Below are 8,092 nucleotides of genomic sequence, written 5' to 3' on the forward strand. Positions count from 1 at the left end.
TGGCTCTGCAATGATGTCGGCCAGTGCCTTCAGCACCCTCAGATGGAGCACATCCGGGCCTGCCGACTTAAAGGCATCCAGTTCTTCCAAGTGACTCTGCACCACCTCAGGATCTACGCATGGAAGTCTGGCACCTTGCTGCTGCCTCTCTACAATCCCAGTGAGAGACTTGTCGTGCCCCTCGCTTAGGAACACTGAGGCAAAGAACTCGTTGAGGAGTTCAGCCTTGTCCCCCCTGTCTGTCACCAATTGCTTCTGCCCATTTAGCAGGGGTCCTATTCCTCCCTGGGCCTTCCTTTTACTCCCTATATATCTAAAAAACAATTTCTTGTTGTCTTTTACTTGGGTTGCCATCCTCAGCTCCATGGTAGCTTTGGCCCACCTAACTGCCTCCCTACAAGCACGAGCAGAGGAGGTATATTCATCTTTAGTGATCTCACCCTGTTTCCACTTTTTATGTGCTCCCCTTTTGGCCCTTAGGCTGCCCTGGATTTCTCTGGTCAGCCATGGAAGCCTCCTGGCCCCTTTCCCTCTTTTGCCTCGCTCGGGGATCGTCTTGCTTTGTGCCCAAAGGATCGTTTCCTTTAGGCACAGCCACCCTTCTTGGGCACCCATCCCATCAAAACTCCTACTCTGCAGTGCTTCCTTGACTAATCGCCTGAGTGCAATGAAATCAGCTTTCCTAAAGTCTAGCACTTTTACCCTACTAGTTACCTTACCCACTCGACGTCTTATGTTGAATTCTATTATAAGGTGATCACTGTCCCCCAGATGGCTACCGATCTGGTGGTCCCCTATCATGTCATCTCCCGTTGCCAATACCAGATCCAGTATGGCATTCCTCCTAGTGGGACCATGCACCTCCTGTGTCAGGTGGAGGTCCTATACACAAGTTAGAAACCTGCGTGAGCGATGGGACCTTGCTGTCTGCGTCTTCCAGCAGATGTCCGGGTAGTTTAGGTCCCCCATGACTACCGCCTCTTTAGCTTTTATGGTCTCCGAGAGTTGCCTCAGGAGCCCCGCATCTATTTCTTCCCCTTGGTGTGGGGGTCTGTAGCAGACCCCTACCACCAAATCCCTTTCTCCTTGCCCCCCATGTAGCCTAACCCACAATCCTTCTACTTCCTCAACCTCGGATTCTGTCTTGATGAGGGTTGATGTGTATTGCTCACTGACATAAAGTGCAACCCCCCCCCTTTCTTCCCCGACCTGTCTTTTCTATACAATCTATAGCCCTCAATATGTACCGCCCAGTCATGGGATGAATCCCACCAGGTCTCTGTTAGCCCCACTAAGTCATAGGTGTTTAGTGCAAGCAGGAGCGCTAGTTCATCCTGCTTGTTCCCCATGCTCCTAGCATTAGTATATAGGCACTTGAGCCCTGCGACTGGTGCCTTTGCTGCCCCCCCCCCGCTCCCAGTCCCATGGGGCCCATTGTTTCTTACCTTCTTGTTCCTTACCTGTTCTGTTGTGCTGGCCTCCCCATGGCTTTCAGGTTCCCAATGTTCTCCTTCTTCAGGCTGGGCTGTCCTTGTGGGTGCCACATGGTTTGGTGGTCCACAGCTTCCCCTGCCCTCGTACTCCCCTCCCCCCGACGAGCCTAGTTTAAAGCCCGCCGGAGGAGATTCGCCAACCTAGTAGAAAACACACGCTTACCTTTGGGGGACAGGTGAAGCCCATCCCAGCTGAGCATGTCCCTCGTCGTGATGTGCGGGTCATTGTCCAGGAAGCCGAAGCCTGCCTCGAGACACCACTGCTGAAGCCGCCAGTTGGTCTCTCTGATGCAGTTCTCCTGCCGTCTTCCTCGTCCGGTCACTGGTAGGATGGAAGAGAAAACCACCTGGGCACCGAAATCCTTCAGCACGCCGCCCAGAGCACAGTAGTCCGCCATCAAGTGATCGGGGGTTCTCCTGGCCGCATCATTAGTACCCACATAGACTAGGACCATGGGGTAATAATCGGTGGGCTTGATCCTGGCCTGGATTACCTCCGTCACATCCCGAATCTTTGCTCCAGGGAGGCAGCATACCTCTCGTGCCGAGGGGTCCTGGTGACAGATGGGTCCTTCCGTACCTCTCAGGATGGAGTCTCCTATGACGAGCACTTGTCGCCTCCTCCTCTGGGTCATCGTGGATCTCTTGATCTGTTTGGAGTGTGAAGAACGTGGTGTTTCTTCTTGCCCAAGGGTGTCCTCCTCCCCTTCCATCTCCTGCCGGGTCACCAGGGCCTCGTACCTGTTCACCAGTCAGACTGGAGAAGCTGGTACCAGTTCGCTGCGTGCCGCTCCGGTCCTGGCTGTGACCGTCTGCCACTCTGCTGTGGAGGGTATTCCCCGGGGTGCTTCTTCCTTGGGTGCCTGGGCCTGCAGGGAAAGGAAATAACTGTCAATTTCATCCTCCGCCTCCCTGATCCCCCTCAGCCTGCTAACCTCCTCCCGGAGCTCCCTCACCTGCGCCTCCAGAGCCCTAAGACAGGCACCTGCTGGACAGGTGTGGGGGCCCCCAATCTCTGCTCCCCCCGGCCCTGCTGGGGATACCCCACAGGCCAGGAGGTAGGGGGACACCGGCTCCCCCATGGGCTCGGTCTGGGTGGAGGCCTCAGACCTGCCCCTGGTAGCCTTGTCCCCCTGGGCAGAGTCCCTAGCAGTACTCCTCGTAGACACCATTCTACAAGCTGCTGTTTGTAGACCTGCGCGGTGTCTACGCCCTATCCCTACAGGAGTCCCAGTCTTGTGACTGGCTAGGCTCCAAGCAGCCAACTCAGTGATCCTGCTGCCCTGGAAGGCCCCCAGGACCCCAGGTAAGGCTACTGGGGCCAGTACAGGTGCTGGTCCCAGCCTCCCTATTCCACCCAGGTCCCTTTGCTGTGCACCAGAGCATATGTGCAGGGGCAGGAACATGGACAAATAACAGTGGCTCAGATTATGTGCTGCTGCTATTTGTCCTGTTGGAAATGTGTACCCATGCATGTGCGTGCTTGTCAGGACATGCTCTCCAAGGGTGCAGATTTGCCTCTCAAAAAGTACTGTGTCTGTATCTAGAAAGCAATGTATGTATTTATACATAAATTAATTACATTGTATTTCCTTCTGTAATTTAATGTCTGCGATCCAGGTGGTTTTACATTTTTTTATTTGATAAGGAGAATAGCAGTCAGTAATTGCTACCAATTCACCCCACACTACCCCCGCCTCCCCTCCATGGATAACTTAGTTCTTGTGGGATATAGTCACAGTGCAAGAGAATGGCTGCAGGTAGAATATAGGATACAGTACAGGAAAGACCACTCAGGTGGTTGGCTGGTATATCTTGCTGGCATGCTCTGTGTTGAACCAATTCACCAGAGTCAAAACAATCTTCCTCTAACTCAGATGGAGGTAGGGTGGCCATTCATCTGGTTTTATAGAGGACAGCTCAGTTTTCTGCTACACTGTCCTCTGTTCCTCTGTCCTATTAATACAAAACCCAATGCCTTTATGTCCTCTATTTTTCTCTTTAGACTTCCACCAGTCTGACATAAAGGTATCCGGTTTTGTATCAAGAGGACAGAGGACAGAGTAGCAGAAAACCAAACTGTCCTCTATAAAACTGGACAAATGGCTGCCCTAAATGGAGGAGGTCTAGTGTGTCAGGATGTGGCTTTGGCCTTCCTGACATGGCAGCCTCACCTTCCCAGGGGAATACTGGGGAAGACACAGGTGGCCGGAACACTGCATCTGGACCTAGGCACATGCCTAGTCCCTGCTGCTGGAGTGGCCAGCCAAGGTCAGCTGACCTCTTATCCCTTCCTATATAAGCCTGGAAGGGGAAATGTCTGAACAACAGGATACAAGCTTGTACGTAGGCTGCTGCACCCTTGGATTGTGCTACTACTGACTCTGATAGATTCTCTGGACACCTGATTCAGCTAACCTCCTCACCTTACATTCTGCCTGATCTTCTGGATAGCTGACCTGGCTAGACTTCTGACCTTAAGCTCTGCCTGACCCTCTGGATAACTGACCCAGCTCTGGCTTGACCTCCTGGATATCTGACCAAGCTAACCTTCTGCCCTCGTTCTCTACCTGACTCTCTGGATCTCTCACTTGGTTCCCTCGGACCAAGCTTTCTGGCTTCCTGGCTTCTGACTTCTTGGTTTCTCCAGACCCTGAGGTCCTGACCCCAAGACCTGGCTGACCATAGCCTGGCATAACACAGTGGTCTTTTTCTGATTTCCTTTGTAGCATGGGGAGTAGTTAATTTCCTAATGTCATCTTAGTGTCACGTGCCCTGTCCCTGCAGGGGCCCAAGGCACTGGTGGTGCCCTTAGTCTTTCCTGCTTTCTTCTTTTAGTACATTGCAGTTTTTGAGGCCTTTCTGGGTTTTTTTCTATAAAGATCATGCATTATTAAAGAGTATTATGGAGTGCTTTATTGCTTGTGCCATGAAAAAGGAAACAGATGAATGTTCTTGTGGACCCTTCTGGACTTACCATCTATTACTTGGTTACCTGCAATCGCAGAGGCCCTGAATGTGATAAGCCAGGTATTCCCTCTTGTCCTGTGTTTTAACTGGAGGTAAATTCAATGGAGACAATTACTATATCAGGATAACAAAAAATTGCCTGCGTATGACCTTTTGGGTAAGGTTGGAGTGTTGTAGCTGTGATGGTCCAGGAAATTCATGAGAAGCAAGGGATGTTTGGTGATACCTTTTATTAGGCCAACTGTAAATTTGGGAGAGGTGTTAGGCAAGCTTTGGGGCTTAGTTTGGAGGATTTAATTAGTCTTTTCTCATTGAGCAGCCATACCAAGTCAGTTCCTCTTATCTATGGAAGTAGTCCCACTGATAAAGCATTACAGTTGTGTTTAGGAAAGTGAAGGATAAGTGGAATCAATTTTTGCTGAGCACAGATCAGACTTACTCTGGGCAGATTCCTTGCTTAATTTAGCCGATATTCCTCAAGTCTGACATGATTCCCAAATCCTGAACTTCTCATTCATTACTCATAAGATTACTTTTGTGAGTAAGAGCTACAGACTATAGCCATATGCTATTCCCATTCTTTTTGGTTACAACAAGAGCAAAATAGACTCCCTTTCTCCTTGTCTTCTAATGTGTTTAAAGCATTTTGACTTCAATAATGGAGATCTTTATGACTCTAGAAAGTTCCTGTGAAAATAAATTATAATCAAAAGGAACTCACCTATTTCTCTCTCTCATTCAGAGGCCAGTTGCAAATGTTGGGTAATCTGTGAGGTATTTTACCGCATACTGGTTAGATGTCACCCTGCAAGAGTGACATAGAAAAACATATACTTCTTATTTTCTGTCTACTTTTTAAGGTAAATGCTTTGATACTTTCCACATATAACTTCCATAGTGGACATTTTTAACATTTAGAAGCTTCAAAAGGATTATGTCCTACTTCAAACATTTATTTTTCAAATGCTTATTACCTTGTGGAATATGAGTGCTGAGAAAAGAGAACTGCTGTTTATGCTTCCAGAACAGTGCAACCTGCTTTTCCCATTCCTACTTTGAACTTCTTTGAACACCATTTCCATTGGGTATGCCAACTTTTCATACATTGTGAGCCAAGGCTTCCTAATTTCAAAGCCAGCTTGCATCACCATGCAAGTTCAATTTCTATTTTATACCTAAAGGATTAATGTGATGAAATCAGACTCAGTTACCTTTGGGCTAAAAAGACTGAGGTTTTGATCAACGATCACTGTCAGCTTTAGTGCACATTTTCTTTAATCCTACTAGAGTGCTAGAGCCATTAGGATTGTTTTTGCTGTAGTTAATTCAAGCTTTTGGACTGGAAACAACCCCTTCATTTGAAACATAAAAGTTTGTTCCTTTCAATCACATTTTTCAGTCTATTAAAGTTTTATTAAATATGTTGTCTGCTCCGCTATGCTTTGAGACTTAGGTGATTCTGTCTAACTTTTACATAGTAATTACATATGACTAGGTCAGTTTTCTGTCAAGTTACTTATAACATACCTTTGAATATACAAAAAGTAGGACAGTGACTTTTAAAAATTTAGGCTAAATTACAACAATAAAAATGTAGGAAAAGAGGAAGACACCACAAATGAGGTGGAATATGGACAAATACTCTCTGTGCTACTTAACACAGATTTCAATACTCAATATATTCATAGTTTGTTTTGGGTTTTTTTTTGTTTGTCCTCATATATTTATGGGCTTTTGGGAGCTTTTTTGTTTTGCCTCCCTCTTCCTCCCACACCCCAGAACAAACTAAAAAAAACCCTGGAATTGTTTAACAGAAAAAAAAAAAAACTGCATCAGGCCAGAAGTTGTTTAGGAAAGTGCAGGATAGCCACAATGATGTTGGGATGTACAAAGCTCAGTCTTCTATGCAGATATCCTATTCAACAGAGCCAATACGCCTCATTCTAACACTGAACACACTTGAAAATACTTTCTAGATTACAAGGGTAACAAATTTCTCAAGGCACATAACTCCCAGTACCTATCTGCACATTTGAAAATGTGGCTATACATCTCTGTGCCCAGCTGGTTGATGTAACTGTACAGTGTACTTCATTTTTTCTATGCATTTGCTAAAATATTTTAGGAAAAATAATAATGACTTATCTGTGGATATATAGAATCTGAACAAAACCATAAGCCTGGTTCAAAGGCTTCAAATTAACCTGTATGTTTTATGTAACCTGAAATCCTACCTTCCTATACATCTACCTTTGTAAATCTGCACACAGGCAAGAAGTCAAATAGTCTAGAGGAAGCATGAAGACGAGTACCACAGAGGACAGTCTGAGATCCACTCTCAGACTGAGAGGGCACCTACAAGTACCTAATATTTTCACACCATCATTTTCACCTAAGCCATATTTCCTAATTAGAAAATATAGGGGTCATTTAATCCAATGAATTATAGACAAGAAATTATCCTGGAATCCTCAAATTATTAAGGAAGCTTCAGTAGCATTGAGATGGACGAACTTTATTTGCCCAGAATTATTTTCTTTAATTTATAATTGTTGGTCCTTTTGAATCATTTGCATTGATGTAGAGAATAAAAGAAGTTTGTTAAATTAGATTTGTATTCTCTATTTCAACCAGGCACACTACAACAGCTAGGTTACACAACTGCATCACGTTCTGCTGAATTAAAGTACCAGTGTTCGGAAGTTTAAGAAAATGTCCATGCTCTGAAAATTTATCACAGGCAAAAAGAACTCCACGCATTTTATCTGTTATTCATAACTTTCCCCTGCTGTTTTACTTACAACAAAACTATTTAAATAACTTCCCACACAACCTAACTTCTCTTGTCATACTGAAACTCCAGCCATGATTGTATTATTGCAATCCCAATTAGAAAGGGATTGTCTGTAAGAAACAAAGGTCTCACTCAAGCAGAAATGACTACAAGAATATCAAAAGGAATACAAGGCATTTTTGGCCCAGAAGCTGCTTCCAAATTAAAGAAACAGCAAGCAATAAACTATTACTATAAACAAACATGTTTTTGCTTAGTTACTAAGAATACAATAGAAGATTAAATAAAATTATATTAAAAATGTAGTTTAACCTGTAATAATGTTTGGATTCAGAAATCTGTCTCATGGTACAGTGTCTTAAAAATTCAATTTAATTTAGTGCGCAGGCAATGCAATTCTAGGAGGAGTTTTTATTATTATCTGTGATGCAATTAATTTCAGAAGGGTCAAGTGTATTTATTGCCAGGGGCCTTACTTACAAAGAAAAGTAGCTCCCTACAAAAAGTCCCAATGACACACATGTAAGTTTTTGGAGGCCTTGTGCTTAAGCCTATATGACTACTTCATTGCTTAGCTGTAGTACTTTCTCCAAGACTAATAATAAGACTAATTCTTGTAGATAACAACCTGTATCTTTGTCACACTGTAATCATATGACTCTAATGAACTTTACATTGGGCTATACCTTCTGCAGACCTCCAGATCCTGATGTATACCCCTTATGTACTTATAGGCTGCCACCAGGTTGCTCCCTAAGCCTGCACTTTTCCAGGCTGAAGAATCCCATAGCTCTCAGCCTCTCATCATAAGGCCTGTTGAATAGTCTCTCTTCCT

General features: G+C 45.0%; 1 long non-coding RNA gene across 1 annotated transcript; it reads right to left on the bottom strand.

The window, feature by feature from the left end:
- Positions 1 to 1,656: 1,656 nt before the first annotated feature.
- On the bottom strand, positions 1,657 to 2,095 carry LOC132248339 (uncharacterized). The gene is made up of 2 exons (XR_009459514.1): positions 2,030 to 2,095; positions 1,657 to 1,815 (listed from the first exon to the last, which is right to left on the bottom strand). It is a non-coding gene; the product is annotated as an uncharacterized LOC132248339 (long non-coding RNA).
- Between the last annotated feature and the right edge of the window lie 5,997 nt (positions 2,096 to 8,092).

The sequence above is a fragment of the Alligator mississippiensis genome, chromosome 2 (genome assembly GCF_030867095.1).
Source record: "Alligator mississippiensis isolate rAllMis1 chromosome 2, rAllMis1, whole genome shotgun sequence".
Taxonomy (NCBI): domain Eukaryota; kingdom Metazoa; phylum Chordata; order Crocodylia; family Alligatoridae; genus Alligator; species Alligator mississippiensis.